Below are 22,628 nucleotides of genomic sequence, written 5' to 3'. Positions count from 1 at the left end.
TGATGGAACAATATCCCTGTTAAGGGTCTTGTCATTTAACAGTATTCTTAATCCTACCCTGCTGACTGCTCAATAACCTAATTCTTCCTCACTGGAAATGTGAGATTTAAACTGTTTGCCTGGTAAACCACTAGATTATAAAGAGAACTTTCTTGCTTCCTAATTCTATCCTTGTGGTCAAGAACCCAAGAACATGTGCTCAAGAACCCAATCTCAAGGCAACCTAAAAACAGTACTTTGGACCTTATAGGACAGTTGTTCAAGTTCTTAGGCCAGTTTAAGCAGACCATGTGCAAGAAATATGACATTAGCAATATTCCAACCAAATGCTTCTTTCAACCAAGACGCGCAATATGTCTGTGTGGTGCAACTGCAGCTGTGCAGCACAGGATCCAGATCTACACATGCACTTTGGAAGTATAATGGCTGCATAAACCTGTCCAGATACTGCATATAAATGTGCTTATATGATCAAATAGACTCTTTAATAGATGGCAAAGTGACAGAAAAAAATGCAACAAAAGTACTAATTTTTGTGATCAGTGTTTCAAAGAGTTATTTTCTACTGTCACCATCATGTAAGTATTGCTTCAGAAGTTTTCACTAAACCTGAAGACATCAAAACTTAATTGGTTGTAACTCATGTCTAAAATAAATCCATTCTTATTCACAGTTCAAGCCAAATGCACGTTCACTAAGTATTCATTTAGGCTCTGCTCCAGTTGAAATAGATTTTAGATGGCAGCAAGCTTCCAAGCGACTCAGGTCAGAGTGCCCGTAAGCACACACAGCAACTGAAATGTCAGCATCTAAGAAACATCTTTACCCAAACTACAAGTTCCTAATAGTTTTTTGCTGCTGCAGAAACAAAGATTTTTTGGACCACCATCACAGATTAAGGTTCCTAATTTCATCGAAATCGTGCCTTTCTGGATGTTTCCCTGTCCACCAAATTTGCTAAGCCAAGTTCAACTTTAAGTCTACATTCTCTAGCTTTTGTTGGTGTCTTTCATATTCTTACTGTTATTTCTGTGTCATTGTTTTTATGGCTTAGTGGTTATTTTGTTACTTAATGCAAATCAAAACCATTTAAAAAGCAGAGAAGATTCATAAATCTTGGAAAGGAGAACTGCTGGAATACTAGATATTAGCTTCCTGCCAAAGAAAGAAAAAGAAAAAGAACAGTCAACAAATAAGTGTGCACACTATGCAAATTTTGCTTCCCTGAAGTGACATGCAAGAATGATTTTCTGATTTTAGCCTTTACAGTATCCTCTGAATAGTCTTTGCAAAATTGAGTATTGTACAGAAAATATGACACCATGTAAAGGTGTTTAGTTTTATCTGCAAACACAAATAATGGGTTAATAAACCATAAAATTACTGAATAAGATAGGAAACTAATTGGTTAGCTTATGGGTTTTGCTCCTTCCTTAAGAAAAAGATGAACCAGAAAAATATATATGTATTATATATATATATATTTAAAAGATAGGTTCCCTGCTACCATGGAATATTGAAAGTGTTAATTTGATACTAAAGTTAAAACCATTAATTCTGTTTTTAATACTTGTCTTTGGTGTTAACAGTGTGGTTATAACTTGACTTGTAGAGATTATAGCCCTTACATCTTCCAAGGTGTTAGACATTAATATTGTAGGTGAATCACTATGGGTTATGTCAATGTATTTTAATCTATATTTAAAAGTACCTATTAGGAGTGGTTTTGTTTGTTTTTACTGTGCTTGCATTGCACAGGGTATTTTACATATAAAGAAAATGAGAAAGTAAAGAATCACTCAAAAAAAAAATTATGAAAAGCTGTGCAAAATTCTCAACATGAACTCTAAAATTAAGAATGAGTCCAAAGAGCTCTCTTTCTCTTGCTCAGTCTCTCCCACACAATGGTTGTAGAAATAAAGCTCTGATACTGCAGTCTGCATGCCAACAGACTGTCTTTGAAAGCTGTGACAGAGAGGAACTGATGTGTGAGATGAGGGAAACAACAATGAAGAAAATAAGCAATTTTAGATGACTTCTGAATGCTGAAAAATATTTCATACAGGTTATTTCATGAAAAATGAAATATTTTTCAGTCATTATTAGATCTGAGAATGATTCCCTAAAAAATGAAAGCAAAATTGCTCCAGTTACTCAAAAAGCATAAATGCTGTAAAGATGTTATTTACCTGATCTGTTCCCTGCATGAAACTGTTCTTATCTGTTTCCTTTAACCACACAAAGAAAACTCAGCCTATTTCAATGTTTTTTTTTTGTTTGTTTGTTTGTTTGTTTTTAATGGAAGATAGTTTTAACTGTCAACATAGGAAAAAAAAAGGTTGGATTCTCTATATGCTCCTGGCATTTTATCCCAGTAAGAAGACATTTTATCCTCATACTAAAATTTGTGAGAATTCCACTAAAACAAATAGTTTAGTTATCATTTCTGTAAGACAAATGTTCATTCAGTGGTGCACTAGATATGGCAACAAAGCCTTCAGTTCCCACATTCCCAGTTGACCTCTGGAATCCGGTGGGAGCTTTGTCTGAATATTGACAACCAGACTGGGTGAAATTGCAGACATCCGATAGCAGGCAGCCAGTCAGCACTTCACCCATTCCTCTTCCCAATCAGGAACAGAATGATTGAAAATTAATAGGTAAAATAAACCTCTGGAAGCATTTGGAAGGACTGAGAGCCAATAAATTGTCTGTGTGCTGGTAAGGTGTGACAGCATAGACTGGGGTAGGAAATGTAACATGATGGATAAGATCAAAGAAGAAAAGGTCACTGGGAAGGTTTGGATGATAAGCTGCTCTATTAATAGTGTGAAGATGTACATATGAAACTGACCAAAAATGGAAAGTGTCAAAAATATGGCTAGAGAAATACCTGGTTCTAGTATTCATTAGTGCTACTGTTACTTAATAATTTTGTGTTGCTGCATCCAACAGCTGCCATTGAAAAATTTAAGCATTCTCTTTTAAAATCATGTTGTACTGAATAAAAAATGAGTGAGAGCTTATGGACATGTAATTGTGTTATATTAAACTTCATTAGTATACTGTAGGTGCATTAGGAACCTGTAGGTGCAAAAAGAATCACATGCTAGGTATCTCACTAGTCATTAAAAGAGGAAAAACATGAAGAGACAGTTTATGTTTTCAGGAAAGGCATAATACACAATCCAAAACAAATCCTGCACATTTATAATCCTCCCTTGACTATAACCCTTTATTCAACAGAAGTACTTTTATGATTTGTGTTCTTAACAGCTGCTACTCTAATGTAGTGGCTACTCTTCTTTAGCATCCTCACCTTTAGCATATCTTTCAGATTGAAGTAATTACATTTAATAGAAGCTGCCCATTTTTGAAGTTGCCCTTGATTTAGAGCTTCAAAGGGAAGTACTTAAATAGAGTAAAAGTCATGACCTGCAAACAAAGTCTAGAAAAAAGATTAGTTCATAGACCCAGTGTAACACTATCTATAAGTGGAGCATGCCAATGAGAGAGAATAGTTCCTGGAAAAGATTATACTTCATACTGTAAGAAAACTTCATTCATATCTGAGCAAGAGGACCATAATTCTGTTGCACCATATGCAATCTGCTTTTGTTTAGGTGAATAAATAGCCCTTGAAATGATCTTACCATAAAACATTATCACAGAATCACAGAATCACAGAATTTCTAGGTTGGAAGAGACCTCAAGATCATCGAGTCCAACCTCTAACCTAACACTAACAGTCCCCACTAAACCATATCCCTAAGCTCTACATCTAAACGTCTTTTGAAGACTTCCAGGGATGGGGACTCCACCACCTCCCTGGGCAGCCTGTTCCAATGCCTCACAACCCTTTCAGTAAAGAAGCTCTTCCTAACATCTGACCTAAAACTCCCCTGGCGCAACTTTAGCCCATTCCCCCTCGTCCTGTCACCAGGCACGTGGGAGAACAGGCCAACCCCCACCTCTCTACAGCCTCCTTTAAGGTATCTGTAGAGAGCGATAAGGTCACCCCTGAGCCTCCTCTTCTCCAGGCTGAATAAGCCCAGCTCCTTCAGCCGCTCCTCGTAGGACTTGTTCTCCAGGCCCCTCACCAGCTTCGTCGCCCTTCTTTGGACCCGCTCAAGCACCTCGATGTCCTTCTTGTAGCGAGGGGCCCAAAACTGAACACAGTACTCGAGGTGCGGCCTCACCAGAGCCGAGTACAGGGGGACGATCACCTCCCTAGCCCTGCTGGTCACACTATTTCTGATACAAGCCAGGATGCCGTTGGCCTTCTTGGCCACCTGAGCACACTGCTGGCTCATATTCAGCCGACTGTCCACTATCACTCCCAGGTCCTTCTCTGCCTGGCAGCTCTCCAACCACTCATCTCCCAGCCCGTAGCTCTGCTTGGGGTTATTACGCCCCAGGTGCAGGACCCGGCACTTGGCCTTGTTAAACTTCATGCAGTTGACCCCAGCCCATCGGTGCAGCCTATCCAGATCCTCCTGCAGAGCCTTCCTACCCTCGAGCAGATCGACACACACACCTAACTTGGTGTCATCTGCAAACTTACTGAGGGTGCACTCAATGCCCTCGTCCAGATCATTGATGAAGATGTTAAAGAGGACCGGCCCCAGCACCGAGCCCTGGGGGACGCCACTACTGACTGGCCTCCAACTGGATTTGACTCCATTTACCACAACTCTCTGGGCCCGGCTATCCAGCCAGTTTCTAACCCAACGAAGCGTGCGCCAGTCCAAGCCAAGAGCAGCCAGTTTCTTGAGGAGAATGCTGTGGGAGACGGTGTCAAAAGCCTTGCTGAAGTCAAGGTAGACCACGTCCACAGCCTTTCCCTCGTCCACCCAGCGCGACACTTTGTCATAGAAGGAGATCAGGTTCGTCAAGCAGGACCTGCCTTCCATAAACCCATGCTGACTGGGCCTGATTGCCTGCTTGCCCTTCAAGTGCCGCATGATGACTCCCAAGAGAATCTGCTCCATGAGCTTCCCTGGTACTGAGGTCAAACTGACAGGCCTGTAGTTCCCCGGGTCAGCCCTCCGGCCCTTCTTGTAGATGGGCGTCAAAATTATGCTCCTGTTTGTTTTTAAAACCGTTATCAACCTACTTTCTGAGTCTCTGACACATATTTCCTTTATGGCTAGGTAGAAAGATTTGTTGCCGCAGTCATCTGCATTTGTGAAAGTGAGATTTCTGTGGCCACTTTGTCTTGTCCATTGTCACCAGTAAGGCAGAAACTGCTTCCTCCTTTGGATTTGCCATGTATCCCCTACTTTAGAGTGTAATAATATTCTAGAAATCACTCCAACCCTCTTTTTTAATAACTATCAAAACAATCTATGACAGTCACATGTATCAGTGAAAAAAAACATGATTGCCAGGGGTGACCTTTTGGCTTCCACTTAAAATTGATGTATTTTACTTGGGAAAAAAAATAATAAAAATAATAAAAAATAAAAAATATAAAAAAAAGTGCTCCTGAGGTCACTTCCAAATTTCTAAACAAAGGGATGTTAATTTCCAAATGATGGTCAGATCATCTCCATTAACAGGCACAGCTCATCCATGCAGACCAGAACAGCTCTCCCTATACTGCTCTCTTCTCTCTAGCTCTCTTCTCTCCAGCTCTCTTCTGGAAATAACCACCAGCCCAAAGTTCAGAGTCTCCACACACTGAATGTCAAAAACAGGCATATAATTATCCAGCTCTGCCCCCAGTGAAGAGAAAAGCGAGATTTCCTGCCATCTCAGAAGTTAACTACATAGGTCAACAGACTAGACTCCTTCATTAGCCTGTTCCCCGGTCAGAAGCAGAGATTGACAGCTACTTTTCCTACTGATGATGATGATCAGGACAAGTTTTTCAGCCTCAGAATTTCCCTAATATATATAGATTAGGACATATTAGGACACAATTCTAATATAATTTTAACAAGAATAAATGAATTACTTACTGGAATATGCAATTACACTTTAACGTAAGTATATTAAATTATAAAATAGAGTAATTATAATATAAGCATATTATAACATTACACAGTGAACTACACATGCCAGAGATGGTAATGAATATTTACTTTGCATGTGAATGAAAACTGATATAATATTCAGCTCTCTGATTAACGCTAAAATTCTTTCTGTTCTCCTCCCATTAAAAGTAAAAAAATAAACAACACAGACTGAATTGATATATAACTATTAGTAATACAAGTACTACATGGAACAATATACAGTAAAATAACATGAATTTAACTTTTCTAATGACCTCAGTGTGGCCACGTCTCTACCCAGATTGCTCAGAAAGTATCTCAGCTAAAGATGACCCTTAGTGAAAGAGATGAGAGTCATCCCACTGGAATACGGTAGGTACAAAGTATTTTTTCTTGCAATTCAGTGTTACTCATTTGGCAGCCAATAGACCAGATCTCATCGGTACAATTTGCCCTGTCTTTTCTGGGCAGAATGTTTGTGCTTTAAACTGTTAAAGGATGTTCAAAAATCTAGTTCTGTGAGCTCTGGTGAAAAAAAATAGAGAGAGTTTTGTTGTTGTTATTTTCAGTGTCAATATCTGATTGACATCTGTAACATACGGGACTGCTGAACGCTCTCTTGTCACACAAGGCTCTTACCTTGTGGTAAGTGAAATTTGGAGTGCACTTTACAACAATGAACTAACTATATATGTCCTTTCAAATGGGGCTTTGAATGCCCTTAAGGTTAATTAGAAGTTTCACAAGTGAAGTTTATGAATGTTACTTCCAATGAAATTATAGAAGTGAAAAAATGCTTGCCTTATACTGACAACACCAATATATATATATATTTACAGTGTTTGAAGGAAATTGTCAGTACAAGTAGCTTTCAGCAATGAGCAAAAGATAACTGTCATTGAAGTGACTAAATTTTATAGCCATTCTTACTGATGAGTTCTTGAAGTATTAAAGACATTGATTTAGAAACGGAAGCAGTGGACAAGAATCTATTAGAAAGCAGGAAATAGGGCACAACTCCGAAAATCAATGCAGTTGGCAAAGAGAGGGACAAAAATATGGAAAAATGCAATCTCCTTTAAAGTGGAAATGAAGGGAAACATGAAATAGGGCTCCCAAACAGAAGAACCTAACAAGGCATCTTTGGCTCGAATGAATGAAAAATGAAAAGGAAAGCAGCAACTGTTTAATTTCTACATGGACAAACACAACGATAAAATTATCTTATGACAACATTTGTCTGATAGCCAGGTTAAACCAGTTTCTGTCAACTATGCAACTATTTTAGACTTGTCACTGTTAAAAGGCAACTGTTGACATTTTTAGGAGTGAATATAGACAGGGTATGCTTGTCTCTGTGATTGTCACTGGCATGACAGCAGAGGAAGTTGAGTTTAGTGCTGTGCTGCTTGCAAAAACCTCTGCAAACAGCTCCCTTTTAAATCACAGGTAAGAAGTATTGCACTATGTAGGGATACAAACAGACAGCTTTCATGTCTGAAAGCAGTCCAGGGTTTGTCAATGTGATTTTTGTGGACAAAGCGTTGCACTAAGAAACAGTATTCCAGGATTGCAAGTTAGCCATAAAACTCCTATGTACCCCGCTAGGTTAGGATACCTGACCATACACCACACAGACACACCTATCAAAACTTGTTTGTGCATCTTATTAATGATTCTTATCCCATCCCTACCTGAAGAACAGGTAGGCCATGAACATAGTTTTATATGGTGACAGTGCTAAAAGAAAATGCTCCGCCACCATTGCCCCTAGCAAAACAAATCATAAAATGTATCCTAAGAAACATTGCTTTGAACTTCAGTATCAATTGTCATGTGTTTCAGATAGACACTTCCCTTTTCTTTGCAAAACAAATGTTTTATGCCGTAATTCAAAAGTAGCATTAAATATCTAATAAAAATAAAGATTATCTCAAGCCATAAGGTTCAGAAACTAATCACGGTCATTAGCATTATATAACAGCATAACAGTGTGAGAGAATAAGATTATAGTTTCCTCTAAAACCAGAAGATATCCACATATTCCAAAAATGTGCATACAATATCTTTGACTTACAGTTGGACTTCTATCCTATTGCTGGACAACATTTTGCATTATAAATTATATCAAATAATAGTAATAAAAAAAATAAAATCCATATATACAAAAAACATTACATCTGATTGCACTTCTGTGTTTCAGCTGATTCTGTCTAGGATCTCAGACCATGACCACACATCAACTCCTTTTTCTCACTGTCCCTTTCCTCTTGTGAAACAACAGAAATCAAGGGCACGTGAGCTCCTGTTACTTAAAAATAACCTTTTCCTTCATTGCCTTTGTATCCTGCCTTCCTCTTTTCCCTACAGCTTGAGAGGGATCAAATTTTGCCATTTGACTTGCATGTTCTCCTTGGGGAAGAGCACAGAAGCCAAGAACTGAATGTAGCATAGTTAATGCTAGACACAGCCACAGAAGTTCCTCTGTGCAGAATGGCAAAAAAAAAAATGTGACAATGATTATGTCTGTTGTACCTAGCACAAACCTTTTTACAACATCATTTGCCTGAATTTTGGCCTGCAGTGCTAGTTTTTCATTTTATTGTGCCAAATGTAATGTTGGAGTGCATGTGCCATCTTTAGGCATTTTAACGTGCTGGATGAACAACCAAGTGCCTTAAGATCTGAACATTTAATCAGAGCTATTATTCTGCTGTTATGGATGCTACCTGGAATGCTGTAGATAGGGAAAGTGCAGGAAGGGGCCCTAATATGTACCATTTATTAAAATAAAAAGCCAAAATAAGACTAAAGGTATGTTTAATCAGTGAAACGAGAATCTCATAGTGAAACGCTTTTAGAATTTATTCTAAATTATATATTAATTTACGTTTTCTGCTATATGCTACTACTCTGGTCTGGATTTCTACTTGGACTGGGTACACACCAACCTGTACATGTAGAAGCCTGACCTTGCTGCTTATTTATTCTCTACTTCCACACATAATAATAGGAGTTCTTCAAACCTCATCCCTTTAAAGCACTGGGCGGGAGGATCAGGACTGTGTGCAATGTGTTTAAATTTTTTCTTTTGCCAAAAAAAAAAAAAAAAAAAAAAAAGCTACTCCCATATTGGACAAATATAAAAGCAAAAAGGACATTACTGTTTAGGTGGAGCAGCTTCATCAAGCTTTAGAACTGAAATATCGTTTAATCTGATGATGGACTGGATTATTGGCTGGTGTAAATCAGAATATTGCCCTGTTTTCTTCTGAAGCTGACAGCCTGCCCATACCTTTTATAAATATTGTTGCAGAGAATATTCAGTAAGAATAAGATTCAGAGTTCACCATTTAGTTTTTCTGATAGCTCAAGTGAGAGCCTCAGCTATCTGCAAGTCTGCCTACGCCCTTCTGTTTGAAGGTGCCAGATCCGAATCTAATCCAATCAACCCATCTTTGAAAATTACTGGGTAGGGATTTAGCAGGACATTTCTCATTATGCCTATCTAGTATTTCAGTACACTGTATCCCTAGTGACTAGATGTCTTTTTTTTTTTTTCACCCTCCTTTATCTTTATCTCTCTCTAGTATTCCTTCTGTCTAAAGCCTTCAAATCGTATTAGCTGGCTGCTATATTTATTAGGCATCCTCAATACATTAAAACATTGTTCCCTGTGAAATGTGCTGTTAAGTATTACCTTGGTTAGTAATTTAATTTAATAGGATGGTGACAACACATTGACATTGTTCGGGCTTGTGACCTAATGATTTATGAGACAAGTTACATTTGCAGACACATTGATTTTGGTAACTGCAATGAACAAAAGTGAAGAACAATTTTCACTTTTTTTTTTTTTTTTTAACATCTTTCTTTCCTCATCTCCCAGTATTATTCTAATCATTGAACTGCCTCTTTTAAAGCTCTCTGGCAGTTTGAAAGAGGTTTTAGGTTGTGGCATTACTTTTTGAAAGATGCTTAAATCTTTTGTACACTTGAGAACTTCTGTGCATCCCAACAAGTGCCAATTACTGTGTTCCATATCACTGGGCCTCAGAAGTGATATGATAAAATGCATTGACTGTAGTAATCCAATTTAAATGACAGTGATAACTTTGTGCCTTGATGCTTAGGTGAAATAAGGCAAACAAGTGATACAGTAATCCCACCACAAGCAGAGTGCTTTCCTGCATCAGCTGGTGAGCATGGCTGGCCAGAGCTGGCCCTGTTCACTCAGAAGAATGCTACTGGGAGCACCAGAGTAGAAATTAGGATCCTTCACTGCTCACAGGAGAAATGCTCTGCTGTGTCACTGTTAGCCACTGTTAGCCACACTAGTCTCACCAGGTAAATCAGGTAGGGTGATCAGAATGGCAAGGAGTGAGGAAATGTTATGGGAGGTAGCCTTCTGCAAACAGTACAAGAGATATTAAGAATCGCCCTGCTTTTTTCCTCCATCCATACCCAAGTGGTTGTGCGGAACAAAGCATACAAACTTTGTGACAAGGGAGGGAATGCACAAATATTTGCCATCAAAAATATGCTGGCATTTATGAGATGCGTGAGGACTGAGAGCGGAGATGGTGCCTGTGGTAGGGCTGCAGCCAACACTCAAGATTTTTCTGCAGATGAGAAGCAACCAGTGAGCAACAACCTTCAGATGTAGATCTGGCAGAGAACAAATCATCTGTCACTTAGTAAGGGCTGAAACAGGGAGTGCACCCTGTGTGGGCTGAGAGAGGGGACCCACACTCCCATACTGGTCCCCACCAGCAGGAATCATGAAGGACAAACTGGGAGTTAATTGATTGATTTCCTCCTCTATTGATGTGTACCTGAATTTTCCCACAGCTAGAAACTGTGCAAGAGTCAATCAAGGTTCACATGGTAAAGACAAATAGCAAACATCTCCTTCCTTCCTTTACTCCAGTTGAGTGAGAAAAGTCATGCTGGTTAGACAGACTGCCAGACTAAAGTTAAATCCATGACAGACTCGTGGATTACACCATACTAGGTAACACCACAACATTGCAGTATCTATCTGAAATCTAGAAGGTCTCTTGTTCTATCAAAATGTATCCCAGTTTAAATCTTCATGATCGATCCATGTTTTCCAGACTGATGGAATCTCTTCACCTCTTCCTCTCCCCACTTCTGTCCTCATCCTGACACCCCCAAGCGTGCTACCAAAGCAAGTAACGTTCATTTGCTGTTAGCAGCTCTGCTCCATTACTCAGTTCAACTTGCTTCAATTTATGTCACACTACCTCACATTTATATCCTTTTCACATCTATTTTAAGCTATGCTCTCTTCCTCATTAAATATCTTTTCTAGCTTTAGTCTGATTTGTATATACTAAGTCCATGACAGCATTTCAATAGGATCTTAAATACAACTTTGCCTACTTTGTAAACTCCATCATATTTCTTGTACCCTTGTCCTTTTCATTTCTTCTGATGTTTTCTAGTTAAATAACATTCTTCTAAAATGTGAAAAAGCGTGTTTTTCTTTTTTCAATAGCATGTCTTTCTATGCATTTATAAAATAGAAGCATCTTTCTTACACAATATTATTAAGAGGATTTCTACCCGTCTCAGTGCTGCATCAATGAAAACTAGCAGAGTTGGTTCTACAAAAGTCCTAATGAGGAACAGAATACAATAGGTGACACCCGGTAAGTGTCATACTGTGTCCCATCATTTGAGCTAGCCCAGCTCATTCGAGCTATGAGTAGCTTGTGCTGTAAGTAAGCAGTGCTGCACTGTCCTTTGTAGACATATCATAAAAGACACTTAATACCAATGTGTGAGACATAGGATTAATGATGGAGGATATTTAAGAGAGAAATGAAACTAAGTAGTGGTAAGAAAAAAAATGGCAGACAATGCCAGGAAGGCCTTTTGAATTCACTACTCTATTAAAGAAAAATTCTTGTTAATACCACAAGTCTAATAGTAACAACAGCAGAGATTGAGATTCCTTTTTTGCACAAATATAGGACCTTATCACCAGTCTTGCAGAACCATCAATTTCCAACATCACCAATGTGAATTTTACATTGGGTTTATAAGCTAATATTCTGTTGGTTAAGGAATAACATTTTATGCAAAATGTACCTTTTTATTGCATGAGGTTAATACTTTCATCCCTCTTCTACCATTAAATTAGGTTTAACAATAAAATAATTATTAGGTTTCTGTGAAGTTATTGAAGGATTGAAATGTATGTGGCTCTATGATACACATGTCTCTGTGAATGTGACTACCCACATTTGAAGAGAGATGCAGAGATCACCAGTGTTAAACAGTACTATTCAGTTAAGATTGTTTCAGCCAAAATAATGGAATTTAAATAACTTTTTTGAATGTTATATTAATTATAAATGAATAAAAGTAGTTGTTTGCCAAGTTTATCTGCTTCCAGCTCTATTAAATGCCACCACCTCTCACTAATGTGAGTGCTATGAGATCAGCACTCTCGTACCCTGCCACAGACTCGCAGTGTGACCCTGAACATCTCACTTACAGACAGATCTAATTAGGTACTTAAATATTAAGTGTTGCAATCCAGAACCCAGATGGAGTCATTGAGGGCCCTACAGAGGAGGAGGAACTGTTCCAAGCAGGAACAGCCAAAAGCTGCTGTAGCCTGATTTAATGCAGCATTCTGCATGGCTGGGGTACTCCCTGGGCAGGGAGTTAAATCCTAGACCAGGATTTGATTCCCTCTTCTGCCCTGGAGCCCTTAAACTCTGATCCTCTTAAACTAGCAGACTATATAGGTTAAGTTGTTTTTCTTCTGTCCTGTCAATTAAATACAATTAAATAGTAATAATATATATATATATTTTTTTTTTAAAAAAAAAAAAAAGTAAAATAAAAAGATCCACTAGGCCAGAACAGGGAAAAACAACTAGCAGGAGCCATGTTTCCCTAGTCTTTAATACTCTGTCTCACCTCCACAAAACTGATTTAAGAACTTCACTATGGAAGCAACCTCTTTTCCATGCTCTTCCTCAAAACCTGAAAGTCTTGTCCTGAAAGTACTCATTCGTAAACGGGCACCGATTCTGTAAATACCATTGCAGAATTGTGAAAGGATAGGAATAACGAGAAAAAAAAAAAATATATTTTTTAAAATTACCATGTAATATATATATATATTTGAAATACACCTCAAGAAGAAAAATTTTACAGAAAATTCCATATTTGCCAAGACAGAACACATGCACAGTTTTTATTCCAAGGTACAAAAGTTTCCATTGTGTTTATGTGTTTATGCAGAAAATATATCAAATGTATTTGCAGAGAAACAAACAGACAACCAGAAGCTCTCATCCACTACTTAATTTTTTTTTAAAAAAAAAAAAAAAAAAAAAGAGTGTGGGAACTGTGAAACTCTTTACAACAGAGTCTCTCAAGACTAGGCACAATTCTTAAATGTCTGCTGCCTTCCTGGTACTATGACTATATCTGCAGTGAAAGCAATAAGCTTAGTCAAACATATGGAAAATTAGAAATCGGAACATTTTCAATTATGGTTATTTCACTCTGAAATCATTTACTCACTTTAGGAAAATCTTTCCAATTTCAGACTTGTCATTTCTATTGAAAGTCTCCCAGTACCCTAGGAAAAAATTCCTGTAATTACTACTTCATTGAAAGGCATCACAACTGTAAAGCATCACAAACATCACAAGATTCCTCTGACTTACCTTCATTGGTTTTCATATCATAAAAGGCTGGAAGATGCTCACAAAAAATAGAGAAGGTAAAAGGTATGATGAAATGTATGCATATAGAATCAACAGAGAAGCTGGAATTAGTTGTGGGAAGAAGTTACTTTTCTTTTACTATAAGTGATTAAAGCCAGCATAATTATTATTTTATGATTTTCTAAGCTAACGCCACTTCAACTCCTTGCTGGAATTTTCCATTCCAGTAAAGAACTCATTTTTTTTTTTGCTTTTGAAATTATGGATTTCTTCAGAGGCTCTGGGATACTATCATATACAGACACTGCATTGCAGATACTCCCTTACAGAAATAGCACTGAATCTTATGCCACACCTACTTATTGATTTATTGTTTAGAGAACTTCTAATTACAGTACTGCTGAGTTCACACTAAATTTAAGAATTGCTACACCAAACTTAAGATTTGCTTGTTACTAGTACTGTTTGGCTTCTTCTTTTTGTTTGTTTTGGATACTAATGTGCAAGCTGCCCACATCAAAAGAATATGGTAGGCCTACACACATAGTGAAAAGAACTGCTGCTACAAAGAGATGTTATCTTCACATGACTGTTAAATGCCTATGTTTTCTTCCCATTGTCGACAGTATATTTAAATAAAGAACCATACCATTTAATACAATATAGAAAAAGGATTTCCACAAGATCACTTGTGGCATCTTCAAGAGATCCGGCAAGAAAAGTCAGATCTTAGCTTCTGCCCAGTGTTATGGTGACAAAATTTTTCTAGTGCCTACCAAATCCGATAAGAAGTCTTCTGGCCTCTCTATGAGCCTTCAGAAGAAGGTTAGTCCATATCATTGTGAATCTCTACATTGTTATTTTCTGTTTAAGAGAGTCTTATAAAAGTATATTAACTAAGCATATGACTTCTGTTTCCACAGTCAAGTGTTCAACCCATCAAGCACATCAGTTGCAACAGCCTAGGAAAGTCTTCCACATCAAGAACATACCATAACTTTTTTTCAAAAAGTGTACAAATGTTTACTTTCAGTTTTAAGATGAAATCTGCGTACTGGACATGATCTATCCAGCCTATCTGGAACAGATTTTTATTGAAACACTCTAGAAAAACAATACTCAAAATCTCCTCTAAGAAGACAGTAGTAATTGATCCAACAGCAGGTGTGCGTGTAAAATCTAAATACAGGTTTAATAAATTAGACTAGCTTGCTAATTTTTACTTTGGATTTTCATTTATAATAATATTTCAGACATGCATTACTACATATCTTGAAAGACAATTTTTGGGCTATCAGCTTCTGCAAAAGTATATCTGCTTGGCACACTACAGAATGTTTCCATTTGTTGTTAGTGAAATAAATATACACTCATGAAATTAAGATAAATTTATTGTGTCGCTTTTACAGAGCAAAACATAGCATATTCCCATAGCTTCATTCATGGAACAGGCCATGCCCAATTTCTTCTTGGGGAGGGAAGCACCCACTGGGGCAGAAAGGAGATGGGAAGAAACCAGGCAGCATGTAGAGAAGCCAACTTCATCCAATGAGTCTAGTAATGCTACACTTTGTATTTGCTTAATGGAAAGAGACGAGTTTCTCTAGAGAGCAATTCAGATCAGGAGCCTCATATAGTTGTTTTGTCTCCTATCTCTCCCCACTTAGTACAGAAGGTGTCTAAAAACATTAGTTTTAGTAGAGTTACCCCCAACAGCGGCTAATTGACTAAGACATGTGTTGAGACTAATTAAGAGCTTGATTTTCCTTTATTTCTAGGGCATTAGAAAGCTCCAGCATCTCCAGATAACCCAAAGTTTCTGTTAGGCACATTTAACTTATGTCACTAATTTAAGACATTTTAAACTCAGGGCTAGTGGTGGGCTGTTGAGGGCACTGCAGAAATCTGCTGTGCTACTCCTTTAACAATCTGCTGCGTTGCCAATATCCATCCAGTGTCAGGGGAAAGGCTCAGAGACCAGTCGGCAGAATAGATGCACAAGCAGTAAGTTCCTAAAACCAGCAATGTGACTTCTACATCATAATGCCATCTGCACTCAACTGTAGACAGTCTGGCGTCTAGAGACCCAAGCAAAAAAAAAAAAAAAAAATAGTCACTCTTGTTACTTTAGGGATATACCTATCACTAAATGCCAGTAAGCAAACAAAACAGCTGTCATGTTTAAGTTCAATTCTGTTTGCCTAAATTACTGATTATAATTTGTATAGCAAGTGTGAAAATATGACCCACAAAGATGGATTTGAACTACTCAAAGTATGTGAAAATCATATATTCTTATGGCACTTTTATCTGAAATCAGACATTAGCCTCTGAGTACAGCAAAGAAAAGAAGCTGTGTTGAGAGAAATACTGAAAAATCATTGGCAATGGCCCTGGCTGCCAGACCTAGCCCTGGGGTCACTTCATAGCCCAAGAGGGCTAGCAAAGTGCAAGCCTGGGGAATTGCAGTAGCAGTGCAAATGTGGTAGAAAAGTTGCTCTGTGGGATTGTCAGTAATTTCCTGTTAATGTCAAATAACTCTAGACAGCAGTGGTACTCCAATAACTTCAATCAACTTAGCATCGTTAGTTTAAAACTGATCTTTGTAGAAAACTTGATCTTTGTTGATCAACTGGAGTATTCAGGAAGACTAAGCAGGAAAACTGACAACAGAGGAAATACATCAAGAACAATTTTCTAAAAGCAATCTATACCAAGTAAAACTGTATCTTCAACTTCAATAAATCACTGGAATTGGAAAAGTGGAAAAATTCCATTCCTTAACACTTCTTTTTCATTTTCAGAATTATTCATGAAAAGTATCCAGTATCTGATAGAACAGAATGCATCCTTAACTAGAAAGATAACTGATGCCATGGAACTGCTGCTGAGACAAATTTGTCTAAAAGTCTAGAAACAATATTCTTCCATGTTTTCATTGCAGTAATATGTTTGGTTTTATATCATTTGCTGACAACAAATGGATATAATCCCATCTGTTCTATATGCCTTCTAGTGATGAATTACCAGCTGTCAGATGGGTTCTTGTTATTTGGGGGCAAACTTAAAAGAGTTTTTAATTTCATTTCAAAAAAAAAATATCAAGTACCTGCATATTTAGTTTCCATAATAATCCCTCTGACTCCACCTAAGAGAGTGGTCTGAAAGCATCTATATTCCTGAACACAAATAAAACAACCTACATATAGTTGATAAATTACGTTTAATATAGCTGATTAGCAATACTTGTTAAACCTCAGTTACGGATCAACAGTTTACACTGAAACTTCAGATATTCAGAAGAGATTATTATAACAGAAGGGTTGAAGAAGCATGTCCATTTTCTCACCACAGCACCTGCCTGGCACAATTTCTCCGTCCTATTAGAGTGACATCAAAGCTGCTTGGGGAGCCTGGAAGGATTGTACGTTATCAGTGTTGTTTACTGAGATATGTATTACAAAGTACTGCAGTGTGCCCTCTGACAAGCAAGGAACACAGGATTTTTCAGCAAGAGCCACTGTTGCATTGCAATTGACAATTCTGTGTCTTTCAGCCAAGGCATAACCTCGTGGTATTGCTAAGGAACAAAGAATTGTATTGTCTTATTCTTCCTTTTGTTTAGTTCTTGCTCTTTTATTGTAATGCCAAAAGGGTACTGGACTTCAGAAGCCAGCAAGGTTGGCATTTCATAAAGGACATTCAATCAGTCAACAAGCAACTTCTGCAGTTTTTAAATTATTATTCTTTGTCCCAGTTCATCTGTTGCGTCTTTGGTTCTTTGATATCGTTGAAGAATGGCCAGATTATGCAGCACAGATTGCAAAATAAAAGTGCAAATTAGAAATCACAGAACAGGGTCACCCATAACATAGCAGGCTGATCTAAAAGCTTTTTGCCCAGTGACCTTGCAACAAATCCTTACCTCAGAGCAACCACTCAATAGCATGGTAGATGTCTAAGTCTGACATTACATTAGGGCACGACATGGTCCAGCACACCAGGGTTTCTGTGAGCAACTATAGGTTTTTGACAAGTTTCAGAAGAAAGGTCCAGTGTCTCCCACCAGAAAGGTAATATTTACTAAAATACCTAGGTACCCCACTCTCCTAAGTGAATCCAGAAAATGCGGTATTTCACTGCATTATAGCAGCTGATAAAAGCCAATGAATAAGATGGGAATGTTTGGAAAACCTCATGTAGGTCAGGCTCATTCTCCATTTGCGCATATTTCTTGCCTTTCATAAACACTGCATTTATCCTTGACTTAAAACTAGATCTACACCTTTGCAGAGCAGATTTTTTCAACAGGTGTCAAGGGACTGAAGTAGAATTTGCATTTTGTTACACTCAGCTTTCACTCCTCCTAATACCCGCACACTGGGGAACCTGGGACCCAAGCAATTCAGCAACGTTTCTTACTCAGGGGTCTTGAATCCACCACTAAGAAAGCCTCTCTTCATTTTGGGAGAAAACAACTGACATGAGACAGGAGTCCTTGTCTGTGCTTTCAGAAAGGAGTTTCAGCAGCATGCCAGGAGTAAAACCTGCCTTTTCCTTTCCAGTCCTGGCTGACAACTGCAGTCCTTGGTGATAACTACTCAAATGTTGTGGGATCTTCACTCTTAACTCTCACAAGAAAGCAGTAAAACAATTTTATATCAAAGAAGTAACCAAATATCATAATGATAAGTATATAAATTATAAGGGGTGCGTAAAATGCATATTAAGCCTTCTGTTTGGTATGATGGTTATTACATACACGTCTTTCTGAGTATTTTAGGTGCTTACAAGCCTCTTATTATTAGAGTGATGCATACTCTTTTATGAATGTATTCTCAGAAGCCCTTGATAGTAAGGGTAATGTTATTGCCTCCGTTTTAACATTTATGAAAATGAAACACAAGAAGATCTATATTAAGCATAAATAGATGAACTCGGGATCTTCAAATGGGATCATCCTATACTAACAACAAGAAAAACAGAAGTCCAGATTTTTCAGTCCACAATAACTTTTTGAGGAAAGGTCAATAAAATAACATTTGCTTAAGTTTAGAAAGAGCATATTGATTATACATATGAGTTCCACAAATTTAAGGTAGGTTGAAGTTCTAGAAGAGACTGCCTAAATCCTAGAGTCTTTCAAGGAGAGATTAAAGCACCATTTAGCCTAGGAAGATTTAGATTAAGTTGTTTTTACTTTTGTGGAAACAGGATGCACTTACTGACCTCTGGAGGTGCTCACTGACATAAGCTAAAAGTCCCTCTGTGCCTTCAGAGTGATTTAAGTCCAGATCTAGGTGACAAAACTCATTAAGGATGATCTCAGTGGAAACTGAACACATTCTTTTAAAGTCAGTACAGCCTGCTATGGTAGTCACTGGGATGAGTAAATCCAGGCTCATCCCATGCAGTCTTCTATCATTTAACAAACTCAAAGATTTATACCACTGCTGTTGGTAGGCGATGTGCACAGACAATGTAATCAGGCTATACAGCACATTAAATAAAATAAAATAATAAACAGCTGATGCATTAGCTTATTTTACATTAGGAAATAACAGCCCTTTTAGATATAGTCCAGCTCAGAATGTTGAGCAGCTGCAGAAGAACTAAATTCTCCTGGAATTATTATAAGTTCACTGCATCTCAAAATTAGGCTTTTACATGTCTAGCCACTGTGGTGATTGTTACTATTAAATGAGAGTACAGAAGAGATAAATAAAAAACACAGTGATTCTCTTGATCATTCCCTTATTTCTTTCCCGTAGCACCCTATTCTATTGGTAAGAAAAAATAAAATATTTCTATTCATAATATTATAATATTTAATTAGCTTTTCAAGACAACACTAGGCAACACATCAGATGCTAATGAAATTCTGAAGTCCGTTGTGTAATGAAGCACATATGTATCAACATATTTTGATTTCAATTTGTTTTAGAGATTACAGTGAGAAATTGGAAGCTACAGCCTCGAGATGTAGTCTCAATACTGCAAGCAGACATGCAATAAGGAAAGGAAGACAACTGATAGTATTGGGAGTATAATTAACAGTTTAAATAAAATATTATTATCAACAATTAAAACCAAAACCAATCAGTGTGTTCATCAGATGAAAACAACCATGACAGCTGGAAGCACTACTGATAAATTCCTTAAAGATTAAAAAAATCGCACCAACTCAGAAATCATTGGTAGTCTGAAGGCAGCCTAGAAAAGGCTCAAAAAAAAAAAAAAAAAAAAAAAGAGACAGATGAGTAAAAGATGTGCAATTTGATAAAAACTGAGTGAAGATCTGAAAACAGGGAATCATGATCAAAGGATTAGGCCAGGAAAATTATCTATTTAAAATCCTTTAAAGTTACCAGTGTGAATTTCTAAGTCTCTATTTCTGCCTAAATGTAAAATCTCTCTCCAAGGACCCAGTTCAAAGCCAGTCAAAGTCACTGAGAGCTGTAAATTTTGGATTAGGCCTTTATGGTCATCCTGAGGATGTCTATAATTACCGTCATTGCATTGCCCTTTTAGAGGGAAAGCAAAACCAGCACTTGGTGCCACACTCTCATGTGTGCCCAGGGCCCAGAGCTGGGAATTGAACCAGACCATGACTTGTCCCAAGGAGTCCCTTGGCTGCTGGACCTGCGGGCAGTAAATGAAGCCTTACCTCCTCACCCTGCACACGCTCAGAAAACCCCAAAGTGGTGCTTCTGGCCATATTAAATAGAGAAAACCAAAGAACAAATTTTCTGATGACCTCACTGCATGTCAAGTAGCTCTGCATTGCTGGAGTAGCGTGAATTTTCATGTGCCTTTGAATTGCTGTGGTACTGAAGCATCACGTACACAGCAGTCAGATGCATCCAGTAATTGGGAATTCGTTTTTGAAAATCCAATCCTTTGGATCATTTTACAAGACATTTTAGTTACATTATTGTGGCAGTATACAGCTATGTTAATATCTCTTTACCTTATCATAGTCAGGAAGGTCTCTTTATTCTTAAACATAAATAAAAATAAATAAATAAATAAAAGCAAAAATATAAAATATCTAACAGTATGTTACAGGAATCTTCCATAACATTCCACCTAATCTCCATGATATTACCGCACCTAGTGCAGTAAATATTTTTAAGGACTGAAATAATGCAGCAATTCTAACAATTGAATTGATGCTCAGCAGTGCAATTATTGTTTCCCTCCACTATTTGGAAACGTTCAGTTTCAAACTCTTTGAAGTAACCTGAAAAATAAACTGCTGCTGAAGCTCAATCCATGACCACTGTCAAAAATGTTATTGCTCACAATAAGATTACTGTAGTGACTGGGACAATTCCCACTTCTTTGCAGAATGCTTAATAGTTCTTACACATATTACCTAATAAAACATGCATTTTTTCAAGCATAGGTGGAACATAAAAATTCATACAAGAGCTCTATGTGAAGGTGAATGAGCATAAAAATGAGCAAAATGAATGAGATAGTTTTATTGACATAATGAAGTCTAAACCCAGCCAATTCTCCCTCATTTAAAATTAGCAGTTAGATCTATGTTATTATTAAGCATTTCTCCTTCTTCTTTTGCCTTCAATGCATTGATTTTTATTTTCTGCTAATGAACTAGGCACTTTGTCAAATGTAAACGTGTCAGTATCCAGTAATTTCAATATATGAGCGTACTAGGAAGTATTTACAGAGATATTCCACAGTAGTCACAAAATGCTTATTTTACTAGTCATCATCAACGCCCATTACATAAATGTATATAATTGTTGAAGTGTTCCATAAGACATTGTTCCCTGGTCAAAGAACTTGGACAAATTGTTTGACTTATGCTGTGCTCACATCCTCAGCATGCATTGGAGATGTGCCAGAGGAATAAAGTATGCAGCAGATGTTAATTGTGCACTAGACCACACTGCATGACTCTGCATTGTACATGATTTTAAATATTCCAATTACTCAAAGATACAAGGGCAGACTTTTCAGACAGACTTCTGCAGCTTAAAATTCTTTTTGGAAATGTGCAAGGAAAACAAAGTTAAGAGCTTATGTAAAAGACACAAGGAAGTAAGATGTTTTCGATGAGTTTCCCCATATTTTACATATTATGCTAACAGAAAGAGAAATTCAGCAAAATACAAGTAAAGACGTTTGGGGAGGGAAGATATGTAAGGTCCAGAAACAACTGAAAAAGCCTGGAATAAACAAAGAGCAGAGAAACCTTTACAATCAGCATCTCCACTGGTGAAGCAGGGACCCTCTACAGGCCTCTGACTATTCTAGAACTAATTCAGAACCATCAGGGGGTGGGGATGGGGGTGGGGGGGTGGTTGGAAGGAAAATAGAAATCTGTGGATTCAAAGATCCACAGTAGAGTTTGTGTATTTGAATTCTAAATGCAGATTTGTAAATTTCTCCACACTAGGCCTGTTAAAATACCAGACCTAGAACACCAAAGCCTTATTATAAGTCCAGATCTGTATTTTGCATCAAGATAGCACGTCATCTCATAGCTTTTTGTTTCTGTTTTAGAAAGTTTAGGTAAAAGCTGTCTGATTTCCATTTTCCTTCCTCCAATGATCATCTTGCCCAAGGTGACAGTGGTTTGGATACTTTTTTTAAAGAAACTTTTCATTCCATGACTATACAGGGTATGCATAACAGGACCCTGCTCTTACTTTGGGTACCATTTCAATTTCTTGCCTATATTCTCCTTTAAGAACTCCTCCTGCATTTGGCCATTAGGTAAGCATCAAATTAAGAAGGGAGACATTTTCCAGAGTTGTTCATTTCATGAGAAAATGAATTAGGCTTCTTCCAGTAACTGCTACCTAAATATAATTAGATAGGTTTACAAAACATACTCCTATATATTTTTTTTCCTTTAATAAAAATCATAATTTAAAGAGAT

The 22,628-nt window shown here is 37.5% G+C and overlaps 1 long non-coding RNA gene across 4 annotated transcripts in view; it reads right to left on the bottom strand.

Moving 5' to 3' along the window:
* Nucleotides 1-22,628, bottom strand: part of LOC118170341 — a 127,254-nt gene that overhangs the window by 13,644 nt on the left and 90,982 nt on the right. Inside the window, exons 3-4 of one of the 4 annotated variants that reach the window (XR_004752667.1) lie at nucleotides 13,569-13,626; nucleotides 6,017-6,524 (exon numbers count right to left, since the gene is read on the bottom strand). This is a non-coding gene — a long non-coding RNA (uncharacterized LOC118170341). Of the gene's footprint in view, nucleotides 1-6,016; nucleotides 6,525-13,357; nucleotides 13,492-13,568; nucleotides 13,627-22,628 lie in introns of those variants that run through there. The other 3 variants (XR_004752664.1, XR_004752665.1, XR_004752666.1) reach the window with 3 other exon arrangements.

The sequence above is a fragment of the Oxyura jamaicensis genome, chromosome 7 (genome assembly GCF_011077185.1).
Source record: "Oxyura jamaicensis isolate SHBP4307 breed ruddy duck chromosome 7, BPBGC_Ojam_1.0, whole genome shotgun sequence".
Lineage (NCBI taxonomy): Eukaryota > Metazoa > Chordata > Aves > Anseriformes > Anatidae > Oxyura > Oxyura jamaicensis.
Note: the sequence above shows the minus strand (reverse complement) of the source record. Positions and strands in the feature narration are given on the sequence as shown.